This window comes from Camarhynchus parvulus, chromosome 10 (assembly GCF_901933205.1).
Source record: "Camarhynchus parvulus chromosome 10, STF_HiC, whole genome shotgun sequence".
NCBI classification, from domain to species: Eukaryota; Metazoa; Chordata; class Aves; order Passeriformes; family Thraupidae; genus Camarhynchus; species Camarhynchus parvulus.
This window is the reverse complement of record NC_044580.1, coordinates 4,866,299-4,884,167: the sequence shown is the minus strand read 5'-3', so window position 1 is coordinate 4,884,167 and position 17,869 is coordinate 4,866,299.

The following is a 17,869-nucleotide window of genomic DNA, read 5'->3' as shown; positions in this document are numbered from 1 at the left end:
CTTCAGATATATATGACAGCTGGGGATGACCTGATGACCTTATGCACCAAAACTGAACCACTTGAGCTCTAGGAAAACACTTTTGGCTATCAATTAATAATTGGCTGTGTAGTTGTGAGCTACTAAGTATTGACCACATAATCTAAGGCTCTCTTCTAAGCCTGACTGTGTCCTTTTTACTTTGGTATCCATACACAGCGTGTGATAGAAGGCTCTTCTGTGCCATCCTCAGGCAAGTGCTGTTCAGCCCCCAAGTGCCAGTGAATGTCTGCAGTCACTGCCTGTGTGAAGTGAGATGCTGCTCTCACAAAGCAGGAGGAGGAAGGCTTGGGGGCTGCTCTGCACTTCTCTACCCAGAATGCTGGCTCTACTTGCATCTGGGTCACTTGAGCTTATGATGAGTGGCAGTAAAGACAAGAGAAAGCACCTTTTTTTTTTCTTTTTCTGATCCATACAGATAAAGGCTTGAATAGGCTGATGAACTGGGAGACAGAGAGGAGGGAAGGGTTTTCCTTCATCTGCTATGTAACATTCTCTGCCTGACCTAGCTATTTACAATTCACTAAGGATGAAATGAAGGCACCATGGATCCAGTCTCTGGATATGTTATTTGTTCCACTGTAAAATGCTATTAACTTTATTCTTCTTAGAGACTCTCTTTCGAAATTGATAATCCACTTAGCTGCTAAAATTGGCTTTTAGACAATTTTTTTGCTGGAGTGGGGATCCAGAAACTGGTCTGGCAATGTGGCTCCTTTGTTACATCAGGAGTCTTTTTTATGTGATAAACTTTTACAGGATCAAATGTTGAGGACACAACTCTGGGTTTTTAGAATAATTAGTAAGAAAAACCAGGAAGAAAATCCTTTATTTGTTGGCAGTAGATGCTAAGACTGTTCATAATAATTACCTCCAATACTCTCAAAAACTTTTTGTTGTGTTTACTAATTATTTGTTCCTATGCATTTTTGTGTCACCATTTGGAATATATTTACATAAATAGGTACTTAGATCTTCAGTGCTTGGTGTCCATTTGCATGGGTTGCTGGCAGATGGACTGTATGGATACACTTGGCTCAACCAGACAATTACTTTGCCACTTATCTTCATGTCACTGCCCTGCTTTGTTATTGCAGCCTTCAATGCCACTTCTGTCTTCATCAACACTGTCTCATTCATGCTGTTTGCTTTGATGACTTTGCTGGGCAACCTCTTTCGTGTCCTTGTCTCCTTGTGAGAGAGGCTTTTTCTTCTTCAGTTTGCCTGTCTGGCTCACAAACCCCTGTGAATCGAATTGACAGTATTAACCTTACACAGAGGAGTTGTGCTGCAGGATAAATGCCAGTGCTCTGCAAGCTCTGGCTCCATGGAAGTCAGAGGGAGAAGGACTAAGTATGGCACATCATAAAGCATTATGATTATGTTCAGCCACCTCTGGATGAGATGTTTGACTCAAACCATACAAATTGGTTAAATCACTGTGTTGTTGCTGGCTGTGAGAGCCCATTTTACAGTGGTGATTCAACATTCTACTCCTGCACAGCAAGACCATGTGTTCATATCTCGTGGATTTTACTGGGTCCTGAACACATGTTCAAATCTCTACTGAATCGGTTCCATAAATACCTCATATAAAATCCTAGACACTTTTGTGAGTTCCCATCATAAGTACTTCATTCACATTTGACATTGTATCAGTGATGGGTGTTTCATATAATGAAAAAAAATTTCAGACATGTAATGAGGTGATTGTTTGACTGCTAAACATAGGTCCACCTATGTTTAGTGATGTGTTACTGACATTAGCAGAAACATGACATGAGGAAATAAGAGATTTTGTATGTAAGGTAATTGTCTTCTGGGTTTGAGGCTTTCTAAGTCAGACATAGAACCAACAAAAAAAAAAAGAGAGGAAAAACAATTCCTGATTTCTGTGAACTTCAGATCAATTGTGTGACTGGAGGATTGTTGCTGAGATCACATAACACTGTACTGGAATTTGGATGCTGTGATAATGGGAAATCTTCAGTTCTTTGTGTTTTCTGGGGCAAGAAAACCTTCCCTTCTACACTTCTGATATTTGAGTTAATTTATGAAGTGGCACCTGGAACCCTGTGCTTTTTGATTTTTCAGGTTTGGTGGTTTGGAAATGCTGTCTAAAATGCAAGTGTCCCTTCAAAACTGAGGTTGCAAATTCTCAAAAACCATGTAGGGAAACTGCTGAGGAAAGGCTTGCTTGCAGAGATTGATGCATTGAAAATACTGAGAGTGCAATTTTCCATGTGGTGTCTTGGCCCTTGAGGGTAGACTCAGAGGTACTAAGAGTGAGGAACCCCTAAATGTGTTCATCATATGACATTTGACAAGTGCTGGTGAAGTGGCTTTTTCGGTGCACAGGAGTCAGTGCTTGCCATGCTCAGCTGAAAGAGAACAACGAATTTAAGCAGCTGCCCTGAGCTCTGTTCGCATCTGTGACCCACTTAGCTGCAGCTCTTGGTGCTGCCTAATGGAGGGAAGTCATGCACATCTCAGTAATGACACCTAGGCCAGAGCTGATCCTGCATGAAAACAATTACACGCTGACCCCTACACTTCCGAGGTCAGGAAGGGAGTGATCTTTTAGGCCCTTGCAAGGCACCACCACATTCCATAAAGTGCAGTCAGCAGCTTTCATTTTTTAGTCTTAGTTAGTGTGTTGTTTAAAGGCAGAGATTTAGCAGGTTATTGTTTGAAGTGCTACAGTCATCATAGGAATTACTGGGATATTTTGAATTTGAGTGCCGCCACTGGATGTTCCTGTGACATCCAATGATCACAGCAGGGGTGTATGGGACTCGTACAAGCCCCTAACTGGCAGCAAAAACTCTGTCATAGGGGTTTGAGCAACAAGCAAGGTGGTAGTAAAAATATGTGAGTGTTGGCCAGCATAGCATTGACTAGTCTAGTGCAAACAGACAACACAAACACAGTGTTAGAAAGCAGAGAACTAGAGTTTTGGCCCACACAAGGGACAGCAGTGGTCCTGTCTGAACTGATATTATAAACAGGGATTTTAAGAGAGTGCTCAGAAAGTGGAGGTGTTTGTCTGACTCTTTTGCACTGCTGAACTGGGTGCACACAAATGTGCTCCAGTCCTGATCCAGTGCAGTATTTAAGCACAAACTAAGTGTTTTAGCATTGAAATACAAATATTTGGAATCATGATGTTTAAGTATTTTGCTGGTTCTCAGTCTTAGTTACAGGAGATGAAGATAATAAAAGCCTTGTCCTATCTCCTCGGTGAAGATTGTCTCAGTGAAGGTTGTTGCACAAGTCATGAAGAATTTGTTTTAAGGAGATATTTTAGACTGATGTTTTGCCTAGGTCAGATTTGTCAGCTCCTGAGATGGGATTGCTCCTAGTAGACTCTCCATACATTTTGATAAAAGATGTGTGTGCTATGGGGCCCTCTCTGAGAAGAGTAATTTTTCAGTATAAAAGGTACTCTATCAAACATCAGAAGGGAAAATGGAAAATTCAGCTTCACAGCTGGTGGTCTAAATATTGGCACATGATCCTCTGCAGCAGTTTTAGATTTTGAAAAGCAGCTTTTCCAGCACGTGTTTAGAATTGGAATAATTTACGATGTGAAGAAAAAACAAATTACAGATTTCTAGTGTAAGTATGAAGGACCAGTCGTCTCTTGTTTCCATATACTGCTTCCTGTGCCAGGTTTTGTTTTCTGAGAAACCAAACAAGGCTCAGGTAAAGGCCTCATCTGGGAGAGAAATGCACAAAAGCTAAAGGACACTCAGTAATGTGAGCTGGACTCTGATACCCTTTGGAGCCCTAAGCTCTGCATAGCCAGAATTACTCATCCTCGAGCCCGTGTGTGGCAGCGTGGTAAACCTGGCTGGCTGTTTGTCCCCAGTGCCATGGCAGCTGTTGGCCAGTGATGCTGCATTGTGTATTCACCTCTTCTGAGCAAATCACAGCAAGAGCAGCCTCTTTTCCAGAGATGGAAAGTTCTTGGGTTTATTGCATGTGGTAATAAAAATATATTATTGTAACTGCTGATAAGGGGCTGATTTAAAGACATGCAGACTGTATGTCATGGTCTCAGTGGACAGTTTTACCCTAGAGGGACTGAACAAAAGCAAAAGTGTTTTTGATTGCCTTGAGTAATAATCATCTTGAATTTGAGAGCTAGATTTCTGCCAAATGCAAATGAGCAAATCCAGTTTTCATCAGTGAGCTTGCCTTTGAGGATTTACATTGTCTAGCTCCTTCAAGAAAATATCAGCTTGCTAAGTAAACACAATCCCCTTTGCTTTGCCATCTCTGCATCGCTGTCTGCACAAATTCATTTTGTTATTGCTAGTCTGTTGGGGTTTTTTCTTTTCGTATGAATCAGGTCACTTTCCAGTCTCCTTGCATTAGAGCATGGTAACAATATCCAATTTGACAGTTCCCCAAATGTTTCAGTGTTTTCAAGAGGGAGGTGTGAGGCAGCAAAGGAAGGCTCTGCCTCTGAAGGAATTTAATCTATTGGAACACAGAATCTCGAGTGCTTCCAGGCTCTTCATTGACTGACTTTTCAGCAAACTGCTGAAAACTTCATTGGACTATGTTTTGATTGGTAAAGAGATCTGGGAGGCAGTGCATAAGCAAAGGGGAAAACGAGCAGGGATACCTGAGATACACAGCAAGTCACTGTGGAAAAGACCGGCCTGCCAGGCTGATCTGAACGTTTTCAGACTGCTACATTGTGCAAGAAGAAAGGAAACAGCCCCTGCCTACTTCTTCTTTCTTTACCTGCTTCTCTGTGGTGAAATCCAGCTAGTGCAAGCCTTGTAAACCTCTTTGCTGAGGCAAGAGGAGACAAACTGGGCAGTATGGGCAGGTACTGGGCTCCAGGGAACCAGAACTTTGCTCCAGGGAACCAGAACATTTATTGGTGGAGGGGAAGGTTGGAGGGAAAGGCAGAGGCAGTGCTCTCTGCTACATGATATTGCTGCTTCTTGCTCTCCATGAACTGATGGTGCTGCATACATGGTGGCTGGGGAATGTGTTTACCCCTTTTCCAGAGTTTCCTTCATCCCCCTCTACTCTTTCAGATAATTACTTACAAAAGATGAGAAATCCCTGTGTTTCCTAGAGGATCCTGCCCTAAAGCAATCCAATCAAGACAACATTTTTTTTAAATCATGCCAAACTCCTCACATGAACAGCTATAACTTTTCCTTTTTAGAGTGGCTATATTTTGTTTTCATCTCTGATGAAACCAATCTCCGTGTCCTGTGTTCTGAAATATTATCTGTGTACTGAATTCTGATCAGAAGTGTTTTATCCTGTCATTGCAGTGCATTCAAGGCAAACACACATAGTGAGAGAAATTATTGCCATAGGCATAGTGCTTGTGGTTTATAGTAAATAGTACTGATACTCTCTTGAAAAATTGTTATAATGAAAAACATTCATATGAGAGGTCCAGAAATGTGGAGCTGGCATCCCTTTGTGTCCTGTGTGAGGCTGTATGTGATAAAGGATTCGTGTGGAGTGTAAATGAAGTCTGCACCACAAGACAATAAGCATTGCAGAAAAAAGAACTCTAAGCATATATCTGAAAAAGGAAGAACAGACTTGAGGATTCAGAATTAATCCAAGGACCCCACTCTAGTAGGGGCCTGTAGATTTCTTCTGAAGATCTCTGTAAAGGTCAGTGTCCCCTTGATGTTTCTGATTCCCCACTATTTCAAGAGAAATACATTCTGTGTGTAGCTCTAGTTGTTCAGCTGTGTTTGTAGGTAGAAGTGACCTTGTAAAATTAGTGCAAAATTAATAACAGCTTGTAATTATCAATGCATATTTGTTGAAATAAATCTCTTCTCTTACATATCTCTGAGTAATGTAATTTCCCCCTCTATTTCAGTTGGAATCACTATACTTGTTCCTGCCTTTTTTCATTAAGGCCTCACAACCAGCTGAAGTTGAAGCTAACCAAAAAGAACTCATTATCTTCCCTATGTTTTTCCCAGTCACTGAGGAAAACACAATAATTCAGTGTATTTCTCAGGTCTGTTTCCAGACTTAGACTTTATTTTTGACTTGCCTCTTTCCTATGTTTTTATCTGCCTGTCTCTAAAGCCTTCAGAGATTTTCTCCATAACATCTCTATGATAATGAGAGCCACAGGGCTAAACTTTCATCCTGGGACTTGAGTGTCTGCTGCAGTAATATTCTTTTCTGTTTCTTGATGGTTTGGATTGTTCTATCCACAATTCTCCTATCACAACTCTGACTCATCCGCACAGACTCACTTGTTTTTGTAACTGGATCTTGCTAAGCATAAGCGACTTGTCTTCACTCTCAAGATTGTTCCTAGCTACAAACGCTGGCCCTTTCATCATCTAGCACTCAGTACAATGGGTTCTGCAATAATCCTGTAACAATAGGCTGGAGTCTGCTTCTCTTTTTCACATGCAAGAGTACATTACTCCTGAAGCAGCCTCTTTGGTTTCACTGAGCACACTTGTGAGATTGCAGACAGCCCAGCCCGAGTTTGTCGGGTAGGAAGATCTGCTCAGAATTATTATTATTATTATTATATAATAAATAATCTCCAGATGAAATAATTGGATCCATGTCAAAATCAGTATCCTTTGAAACAGTCAAGTAACAAGAACAGATGTATCTGCATGTTAGCATGCATTAGAAATGAAGTAAATAGATGCCTGTGCATGAATGCCCCAACTGATGTAACATCCATCAGCTCATGGTCTGTAACAACCAAGGTAAGAAAACTGTGAATAATTAGCATAATTAAATAAACTCAAATGCAATCAGAACTATAATACTGCACCATTAGCAAGTTTAGAAAGTTTTCAGAAACTGTTATAGACAGATTTAAAAGTGCCTTTCTCAACCAATAAGATGATTTATTACTCTTTGATCTTTCAGTGCCCAGGGCTACCCTCTTTGCAGTTAATAGCAGTCATTCTTGGTAATGATGAAACTGTTTTAGAATAAGCATTAATGGAGACTTGATTAAATATCATTAAATAAACTAGAAATATCTCTTGTGATCACAGAGAAACATGCAGTCACAGAGAGATGATTGGATTTAACAGTTTCAGTAAACAAAACAGCTCCTTTCAAGTCCAAGATTTAGACTTTGCTAGAATAGCAGCTGAGATTCATTGCCATGATGAAGAATAGTACTTCTCTGTTTTGTTTGTCTATTTGTCTAGTGTGTCTTTCCAAAGAGGTCTTTCTCTGTGTGTATTATGCTTTATCAGAAAGTTAGCACTTGACTGCTTTGGAGTGGATAATAACTGAAAACTTGGAGATCAATATAGTTTATTTTTTAAATGTTGTAGGGTGAAAAACATGTTTTATGTAGACTGATGTAAAAAAGTATGCCTAAAACTCTGAAAGTGGCATAAATAAGTAGTTTCCTGCTTTTCCTTATCTTTCCCTGGGAGTAGATTCCCCCATTTTCAATTGCTTTAGGAGTGTATTCATATCAATGTGCCTTTCTAAGCTTTTTGGAAAATATTCTTTGTGTATGAATGTGACATGCATTTAATGGAAGTGATAGAAAATGGCTGAATTCTCATAATGTTCCAGATAAAACAGTGCCTTTTCTTAAAAACTTGTGTAATAGTGAAGTCACCAGTTCACAGAATAGGTAAGGCTGGAAAGCACTACAGTGGATCTCGTCCAACTTCCCTGCTCAGGCAGGGTCATTCTAGAGAATATTGTACAGGATTGCATTCAGATGGATTTTTAATATCTCCAGTGAGGGACATCAATCAGTCTCATGGATAAAGTTTTATTATTCTGTTGTGCGCCGTTCTGTGTGTTAGGGAGAAATGGTGAGGAGGTGCTGTTTACAAAAGTGTATATATGTGAAAGACATAAATTTGGGGTTTCATCAGATAAAGTTCTTAGATATCAGTACAGTGACATCCGTTCTGGTATGAGTTAATCTTCACAGAACTGATCCAAGTGGCAGAGAAATAATGATTTCCTAAAGCAGCAGATCATATTAGCATCTGCAGGGAAAGTCTGTGTTTCTGCCACATTCTTCATGCAAAGATTTGTGCCACAGGGCTTCCTCTACAAGTGTGAAGTGCAGTAGTCTCATCTTTATTTTCTATTTTTGCCTGACCCAGAGGCTTATTCTGACATTGTACTTTCATGTGAAGATGGGGATATAACAAGGAGTTTTAAATTTTAATTTCCTTTTTTTTTCCCCTTACTAAATCCAACTCAGACATCTCACTTAAAAGTGTGAGCTTGCTTTCATGCTATTGCTGAAAATAGGCACCCTAGTGAGATATAGCTGGCAGAAAACCAAATCAATTTAAAGCAATGAGTTTAAAACTGAAGTAGGTGCAGCAGGGAGTCCTCCTGCAAGTCTGCGTTTTGTTACTACTTCTCTTATTTTTTTTAATGCTTTTCTCTGTACTGTTTATTTGGTAAAGATATAAAAGGGGATGTGGAACACCTGAATGCTGTGACACTGCTCCTGCATGCTCATGGGTGACCACAGTGAACATGCATAGTCCTGGCTAAAATTTTCCCTCCCATCTCCAAACTGAACTAACCCTACAGGGCTGAGCTGCCTCCAGAGAGGATTTGAGCAAAGCACCAGAATTTACTGGAGCCAACAGTTCACAGAGTAAATGAGTTGTAAAGAATATCAGAATAATGCTCTCTCTGCTCTTCTACATTTACAGGAATTTGCAAGAAAATCACAGATAGGTATGATTTGTTTTCTTAGTTTGTGGCACCTCTAAATTGTATCAGCTTTATGCAAGCATAATACTCAGATAGGCAGTAATAAAGCATTTGATTCCTACAGTAGCATTCTTTTAAATTGCAGACAAAGGGACGTGATTTTTCTTCATAATCTTCTGATAAGATTCCAAATATCAGTTATTACTTTTTGTCCCACAAGTGAAACAATTTGCCTGGGGGAGATGCCAAGAACTTAAAAACTATTTCAATGTGTTGGTTTGTACGCCTGATGGCTTTGTGAAGTAAATGTTTCTAATACTCCCATCATCTTTCTACACATGCACATGGTGTTCTCCTCATATTCTCATCCACTACAACATTACATGGTGTCTAGAGATCACAGAGTCAGTCCAGCACAGCTACTCCAAAACAAGCAGCGGTATCATGAGTAAATGACCTTCTCTTTTCTATTGCTCTCAGTGCCCAAGGCCAGGAAATGAAAGGTTTTAATTTATTCTGAGACGAGGGTTGCTGATGTGCTGCTGCTGGGCTGTGACAAGCAGAAATAAACAGGCTTCTGGATATAATAGTCAGGACTGTCATGCACTTAATTAGTGCTATATGAGCTCTAGCTGGCCTTACACACTATTTACATTGCATTTTTGGTACACATTTATAATCAGGACACCATGCTGTAGATCTTTATTTCCAGTTTACTGGTGGGTTTTTTCTGAAGAGCTAAAATCTGTGCCCAAAATTAAGAAATCAAGTTTTACAGATCCTGCAAGGTACTGAGGGCTTTTAGTTCTTGCCTCAGAAGGCATACATTGGGTACAACTTCAATTAAAATCCTACATAGGTAGTCAGCTGTCAGTCTGTCTTTTCAGTCTATCACTTATCCTTCCTGCTCCCATCTCACTTTTCATTGCTATTGTGAGTCTGTTTGTATTTAACATGGTGGCCTACCTACTCTTCTTGTCACATGTAATTAGTGTCACAGCATCCACAGGAAGGAATGACATTTTGGAGCTGACTGCACAGACTGCTTCCCTCATCAAGATCATACAATATTACTGGTCAAATACTTCACCTGTTTCTTGCCTACCCTTTTCCAAGGTTGGGGACTCCATGTGGAAGGTGTGCCAGCTGAACTGGGCACAGAGGTCATTTCAGATGTGGCAGAGAATGGCTTAAGCCATTAATACATTACATGTATTTGTGGGGTTTCTTTCTCCCCAGAGTGACTCATGGTGGGGGCACACTGTATATAGCCAGTGTCACACCTCTCCCTGCATGTGAGTATGGTATAACCAAGCCTTCAGAACTGTCAGATAAAACAGAATTTTAAACCTTTAGCCAGCAGCAAACTATGCTTTCACAGTTTAAAAACCATGAGAAGCACATTAGAGATTGTTGTGAAAGTATATTCTGTCTAATCACAGCTACAGGCAGTGTCTTTCTGAAGCAAGAAATAAATCATCAGAATGAAGGTCCTATTTAACAGCAGAAAGTCAGGAGTTTATATGGTGTTTACCTTGAAAGGGATGGTAAACTTTTTTTTTTCATTCTTATAATTGTTCTAATGAGTGAAGTGTTTCATTATTAAGTCCATGATGTTTAGCCCACATCCTAAAGGCAAATACTGCTTCTAGAACTGGGACATCTCAAAATCATAAGAAGCGAGGTATTGTTCTTTTGCGGGGAGTTTTGTTTTGTTTGAAAAGACCAACAAACCTGTCATGTATATAACATTGGACAAAGATAACTGTAGCTGGTGTCACAATCTGTCCTTGTGTGCTGGTCTGGAGAGTGTAAGTCCATTGTGACTGAAACAAGGTGCTGAATCCTATCCAGTTCTTAGTTCCCTCCTTTGATCAAGGCTTCTGCTCCTCAGTTTCTTGCTTTGCAGGTACAGCTCCCATATGTGGCACTTGGAAGCAGAGGTATTTGGTATCCCATAGGCTGCTTAGGCATTTGCCACCTGTGCCACACCTGTGCTAACCTATGCCAGAGTCCACTGAAATCTGTAACAGATCAAATCCTTACTGGACAGTGAGTTCTGATTCCTGGAGCACAAGAAGCTCCTGAATACAGTTTAATTGCCTTGATATTATTCACTTCTCCTGCTGTTTTAGATCACAGACAGCCCTCCCAGTAAGCTTGCTTCTGATACTGGAACATCTCTTTGTTCACAAAAGTAGCCTCCATTACTCTTTAAGTTGGCTGGTCTGTATTCATTACTGCAATTTCTGAAACAAATCCAAAAAAACATTAGAAAGACCCCATTCAAAGTCAGTGATCTTATGAGCAGAACTCCTCCTGTTCCAGAAAGGAAGATGCATTCATCTTAGTGGCTTTCTGTCATAGCTCATTAAGCAAAATCAAAATTAATCAATACACCACAATTTCTTCATTTCCAACTGTGATAATCTGAAGTTGTGTCTCTGACATATGGGCTCCATTTCTCTTTGGAGATTCTGCTTGGGCTTGTAGCCTTCATTTTAATAGAGATTTAACAGCTTGGGTCCCAGATATGCACATTGATTTGTTTCTACCAAGAAAATAGCATTCACCATGGTTTATGAATGGAAAAGTGTAGGCAGAATCACATCTATAGCATATGACATAATGGGGACTTAAATCTTGGGGGGGCCTCTTAAATGCAACATTAGAGAACAGTACATAGTTGAAAAAGATGAATGTTGTCTGTGGTCATCAGCCCTTTTATGATTTAGGTCTGGTTGTTTACATGGAACTATTAAATTTTTTTCTTTAGTTGTAGACTATTGCTTTAAAAATGTGCATGTAATGACATTTCTGCTTTTATAAACTATCTGCCCAGTCACAAACACTCTAAATGTTATAAAAACCAAGCCTTTCTTTTTGTCTTTTCTAAAGGGAGAATCTCTTGTATGGCTGGAAAGCCGTAGCCATCCCAACAGTCTGGTGGCAGAAATTCTGTTCAGATGAGGAGAGTGCTCTTTAGTCAGTGACCCACAGTAATTAATGGTAAAAAGGAAGTGTTTAACTTTTTGCTCTAGAAATTTGTGGTTGGGGATTGCTGTTTACGTTTCTGGCATGGAAAGATGTTGCTGTTCTTTGCAAAATAAACCAATACTGCATTAAAATAAAAATTTTAATATCCCTGCAGTTTCACTGTGGTCCCTTTTTCTGTCAGCTCTCTGAAAAGTAAAGAGATTGCATCAGCACGACCAAGTGTAAAGTTTAGCAATTCCCTTTTAACAGTGTACCTTATGTAATGAACTTTCTATTTGTCAGCTTTTCTAAAAATACCCTCCTAAAATTCAACTGTAGTATTTCACCTAGCCTTACTTTGAGAGTTGATGTCTCGAAATTACTTGCCATAACATCCTGTCCCTCTGCCTTGTCTTTGCTGTTAACATTATTGATGGGAGATGCTCGTAGGAAGCCGCTCCAGGCTGAGTGCATCTGGGATGCAGATGGAGGAGCAGGGACACGGAGCGTGCTCTGCACTAGGTGGTGCTGCTGGCAGGAGCTGCAGCCTCCTCCGGGAACCGGCGCGCTCACTGCCACCACCTTGGAAATAAGAGGGCTTCAAACAGGTTTTAAAATGTAGAGAATTGATTTCCTAGATTATTCACTTTTTAATGGCCTCTTGTGAGGGAGGGGCTCTTGGGAAAAGTGAGACAAATGCTGTAGAAAATGACTTATTTGTACTAATGGAATGAGTTGCATGAATATGGTCTGCTGTTACTGAGAGGCTGAAGCCCATACTAATATGCCTAGACTAGAATTTCTGTTTTTCGAGGATGTATTACAGAAGGATCTCGTGGATCCTAAATCCTAGACTTAGAAGCCTAATTACAGCATCTTCTTTTGAGAAATTTGTTCACACTTTCCAAATTTGATTGCTTTTGGCTATTCATTGAAGTATATAGTGAGGGACATAAGTAAAAATATTGCAATTCATGGGAATGCTGAGTACCCTCTCTTTTGACTGACATTAGTTCAAATTATTTTTAATTCTGAAGACTGAGGTTCTTTTCTTTAGATGCCTCATGATATAGTTTGCTACAAATTTCATCATCCAAGTTTGAAAACTGTGGCCATAATCACTTAGGTCCCAAGAGATGACCCCTCTAATTTTAATAGGCGAGGAAGTGGCTTGGGTTATCTTGATGCTTTCCAGATAATGTTTAGACAAAGAATGTCTGCATTATTCTTTTTCAGTCTGAAATCTGCAGATCTAGTACTAGGGAGGAAGCCTGGAAAACAATGAACTCCTTGTCAGGGACTCTGGTTTCAGTTGGGAACGGTCACTTGGCCTGTTCAGTTAATAAGCCCCAGAAACCTTCTGAATTAGAAAGAGCAAAGGATGTTAGTTTAGAAGGTCAGAGGGTTAACAACAGAAAGAGCAGTTGTACTCAAGGTCATTTTCTGAGCAAAGTCTACCAGGACAAAACAAAGCTGGGAGAAGAATTGATAGGAGTTAGAACACCTACAGCTTACATATTTCTGGACCTCATCTCCTCATAGTATAAATTGTCGTGTCTTCCTTGAAACTAGTGCAGTTATAGCTGTTTGTATTGGTAAGAACTAGCTCAAATGCTTAGACTTATTATTGCTTCAAAATGATGAAAAACCTTTCAAAGACATTTGGAATTTTAAATTGAATTAATGGATAAGATCCTTATTTCCTGGTTCTAATTTATGTGGAATGCTAAATACTCTGTTTTGCTAGGAAAGGGAAAATGAAGTTTCTTCATCTTCTTTTTGTCTGCCAGATGTAGTGAAAAGCTTTTGAATTTAGCACATACACAAAGGTCAGGGCACCAGAGTAAAACCTCCGGTTGTGCAAATGGCACGGCCTCTATAGCTTCAGGACATGGCCCTGTTGGGAGTTCAGTCCAGACCTAAATGAGAATGTATTCCTTTGAATTCACTCATTCTTCTTCTGGACATTTGGAAAAAATACCATGGTCCTCTATCCCTGGAGACGAAGGTCCTTTAAGAATCTCTAATGACCACACATCAGCTCGGTCCATCTGCCTGACTAAGTCAGTCTTAATAGACCTGCATTGTCTTCAGAGAGCTGCCACAGTTTGATTACTTTTCTATTGACAGCTATGGCTTTATTAATGCCTTTTGTTCAGGAAAAGGAGACTTGCTGGGTTCCTGAAAGCCTCTATGAAAATCCCTGGTTTCAAATGTCGTGGTAACCCCTTTATGAAAAAGAAACAACTCTTCTGCATTAGTAATTATAGGGAGCATTTCCAATTTAACAACTTCAGCAATGTCACGGGCTGAAATAGCAAAGCAAGGCTGTGACACCCAGAGCACTGCTCTCACTTTTCTAGCATTGTTCAGATTTTTGTAGTGACCACATGGGGAAACTACCAGACATAGCTCAAGGGAAAGGTTGGGTTTTAAGAGCTGCTTTATCACCTCTACCCTTTGCCAGACTGAAGCACACATTTGGAGACATCAAATAAATACATCCTATGAGCTATTTCCTTAAAAGCCTCTGATAGGGGAGCTGTAACTATGCTCTTGACTGTTGGACATGCCTATGAAGGACTCTTTGGCTTGGAGCCGACTTGATTTTATCTCCTAGAGATTTATGTAGACCAGTGTATCCCAACTTCAGGAGTCTAGGACACTCCTGCCTCAGATCCTCTACTCTCCTGGCTTAGTCCTTGTCTTAGGTTGCCTGTGAGCAGGTGCAGTAACTCCACTGCTTAAAGAGATGTTTGTTATCTTGTCTGAAGTGAAAGTATTGTGCTGAAGTATTGTGAAGTATTGTGCCAAAATTAGTCAAATCAGTCTGAATAGCTTCCTTCAGCAAAAGAAAAGGAAAGTTGAGGAAAAAGAAAAGAAAGCTAATGTCTTATTTACTAGTTTGTGAAAAAACCTATTGGGACTTTCCACGACCTTCTTAATTCAGAGAGCTATCCTTGACAAAGAGTTCCACAAAAAAATCCATTTAAACATGTGTAATGCACTCACAGAGGATGATTTTCACCTCAGGCCATAGATTCTGAAATCAATAAATCCTTGGTTTAGTTTTTTCTTTCTGAATAACATTGTTTGCCCAATAGAACAGAAAGCTCTGTTTAATCATGTGAATAGATTTTTTTCCTTCCTGTTCATACAATACTGTATTTTAAAATTGGCAGATTGTGAATGTTGCTCCTAAGCTGTCACTTTCTGCCATGTTGCTTTGTCTGAACCAGAGGGGCTTGGGGATTGATGACTCCCTTTCAGCTGCCAAGCCACAGGCAGAATCTGACTTTCAGGAGGCAGGAATTGTTCAAGGCAGCTGGTGGTAGCTGGGCAGTTTGGACAGAAGGTAATGTCACTTGCTCACACTCTTGGTCAATGCTCAAATTTGATATGTTACAAATGCTCAAATGTATGTTAAAAGGTCCAGCTACTGAAAATCTGTATTGGATGTTGGTTATTCAGTATGGCCCTTCTACAAAATTATTTAACAGTTTGTAAGTCATTTTCCAAAACTGTTTCCAAAATTCTAAACTAGTTTATATTACAGACAGTACAATAGTCTGAGATGGAGTGATCTTGATTTTCCTCTTTCCTGATATTTGTGGCTTTATTCTGGTGCTTGCCCAGGAAAACACAGTCATGAGCACCTTTAAAGCACAGTTCATGGTGATCGTGTTACTACATTGCTACTACACATTGCTGGATCAGGATCAAGTTGCTCAGCAGTCTGCAGAATTAATACCCAAGTGAAACCACAGTCAAACTCCCTTTGTTTTCAGAGTCAGAGAAGCAAATTTTACTTTGGTTAAGGAAACAATTCTCAGTTTTATTGTATCCTTGTAGCACATCAGAAGATAGAGCAGGTGGCCAGCTTAAAGCCTGATTGTGGGAAAGAACAGAGATCAACTAGTTCCCCATGGAAGGGAATATTACAGGGAAGGAATTAAGATAATCATATCTATTTTTCTTGCTGAACATAGAACTGGTAAAAACTTTACTCTTTGACCCTAACAATGCAAGAATTCATTTACTTTCCTATGAGTTAGGTCTCAAAAGTGAAAAGGATAGATTGGCATTGGAAATCCCTCTAGCATTTCAGTTTGGGAATAATCAGTATTTTTTCAACTTAATAAGAATGCAGTAGAGTATACGGTGCAACACTGCAGAAATGCTGTTGATGTTGCACACATCATATTACATTTCACCTATTGTCATGCTAGAGGCCCATTGTAAATTAATTTGGCAGATAAATTTACGATGGCAATTTGCCTTCCAGTTGTACAATTTATTTATGTCAGAAATAATTTATTATATTGTCCCTTAAACCAATCTTTTCTTTTTTTTTCTTTTATTTTTCTTCCTAGGGTACCACCTTAGTAAATAAAATCTATTGTTTACACTGAGCCTTGTGTGACTTCACAGTGGTCAGTCAATAACCTCAAGGGGATAGTTTTGGTCACATTACTGGTCACTTATTTGTATAGATGATGGAGTACCCTGGTCCCATCTGTACATATATTACTTTCCTTTGTCTTAGGGGCGCTGCTGGAAAGATTAATTAGGTCCATCTGTAGGAAAGGATCAGCCTTAAGGGATTCAGGTAAATAAAGTAAATGCCTAGGGGAAAAAGTGCTGAGAGGCATGTTTTGAAAATCAAACTGGTTTTCATAACATTAATGGGGAAATTACATGCAGAAGGAGATTGAAAGAAAAGTAAAACTGTCATTCAGTCTGGGTTATTTCAGCATGACCTGATAAACATCTCCTATTGCTGCTGTGGTAGGAAAAAGGATCTATGAAGTGGGCTAAATTAAAAGTCCATGGGCAACATTCTCAGCTAATATAAATCAGTATAACTTTCTGATCTTCACTTTATAACAGTAGAGACTTGTGTCGTGTCTGCCAGAGATGTTATTTCTGTCCTTCATTTGAGTGATCCAATATGCAGTAAACTGATCCTAATTCACATTCTGTCCCAATTTTTTTTATTATAGCAGTGCTATATACCTTATGGGTCTTACATCACACCTCTGTTTTCCTTTCCTTTAAGCTTCTTTCCATATTTTCTTCCTTGTCTTTCCTTCCCTCTCCTTCAAACAGTTCAGCATGCAAATGAGTCTCATAGCATTGAGCAAACTGATATGATCACAGCTTGTAAAATAGAAACTCAGCTCTTACTGACTTTTATATCATTTATTCGTTTATATATAATAAATTGGTGGAACTAGTGCATAAACCGTATGAAATTTGTTGCCATTTAAGTTACACTTCACTCTGTTGCCTTATCAGCCTGAGTGGGGATTTGTGTTCCACCATGCAATGGGATTACAATCCACAATGTTTTCATGAAACACCACATGGAAAAACAGGAATATCATTTTTCTCACTGAGCTTTAGTTGTCTTAAGGGACAAATACTAGAGATGTTTTGCTTTTAAACTTTTGTTGCAGCAAAGTTGGGTTCCTTTTGACTTTGGATTTTAACTCATTGTGACTTCTAAATTAATTAGTAAAGCCAGAGAAACATGAAGGCTTATTTTTGAGAACAAGAGGAAAACTATAAATTATTTAAAATAAAAGAGAAGCAGCAATGCAGAAAGGATACAAAAAGAAGTGCAACTCAAAGATTAAGGGGGGAATGACTGTTGGTGATCAGTTCAACTACCGTGTGTACGTGAAGAACTATGGGTGAGAGGGAAGTCATTGGCTCTGGAAATGCACATGCTTGTCTCCTGCCTGTGCTGGCAAGAGTGGACCCTCACTCTCAGAGGGGAGCAACTTCTTCTGGAGTTGAACTTTGAAGTCTAATTCTGAATAGTTGCTAAGTCTGCATTACGCAGTGCTGGAAGGAAGCTGCCTCTCTGTATGAATGAGGTCTGAATGTGTGCACATTGCCACAGAGAGGCAGTTAGACACTCTAGAGTGTAACTGGGCTTTTGTTTTAGAAACTGTATTGTGTAGGTGCCACAGTGCCTCATGGTATTTAGGTAAGATTATAACGTAAACAAACATGTAATTTAATATCTCTGTATTGAGGATAAATAGCTCAATGTGCTGCCATTGCAGAATAGAGCCTTTATTGACTGAAGGTATTTCTTCCTTCCAGCCTGATCCACTTTCCAGATGAGGGGTATTTTGAAGGCTCCCTCTAGGTCCTCATG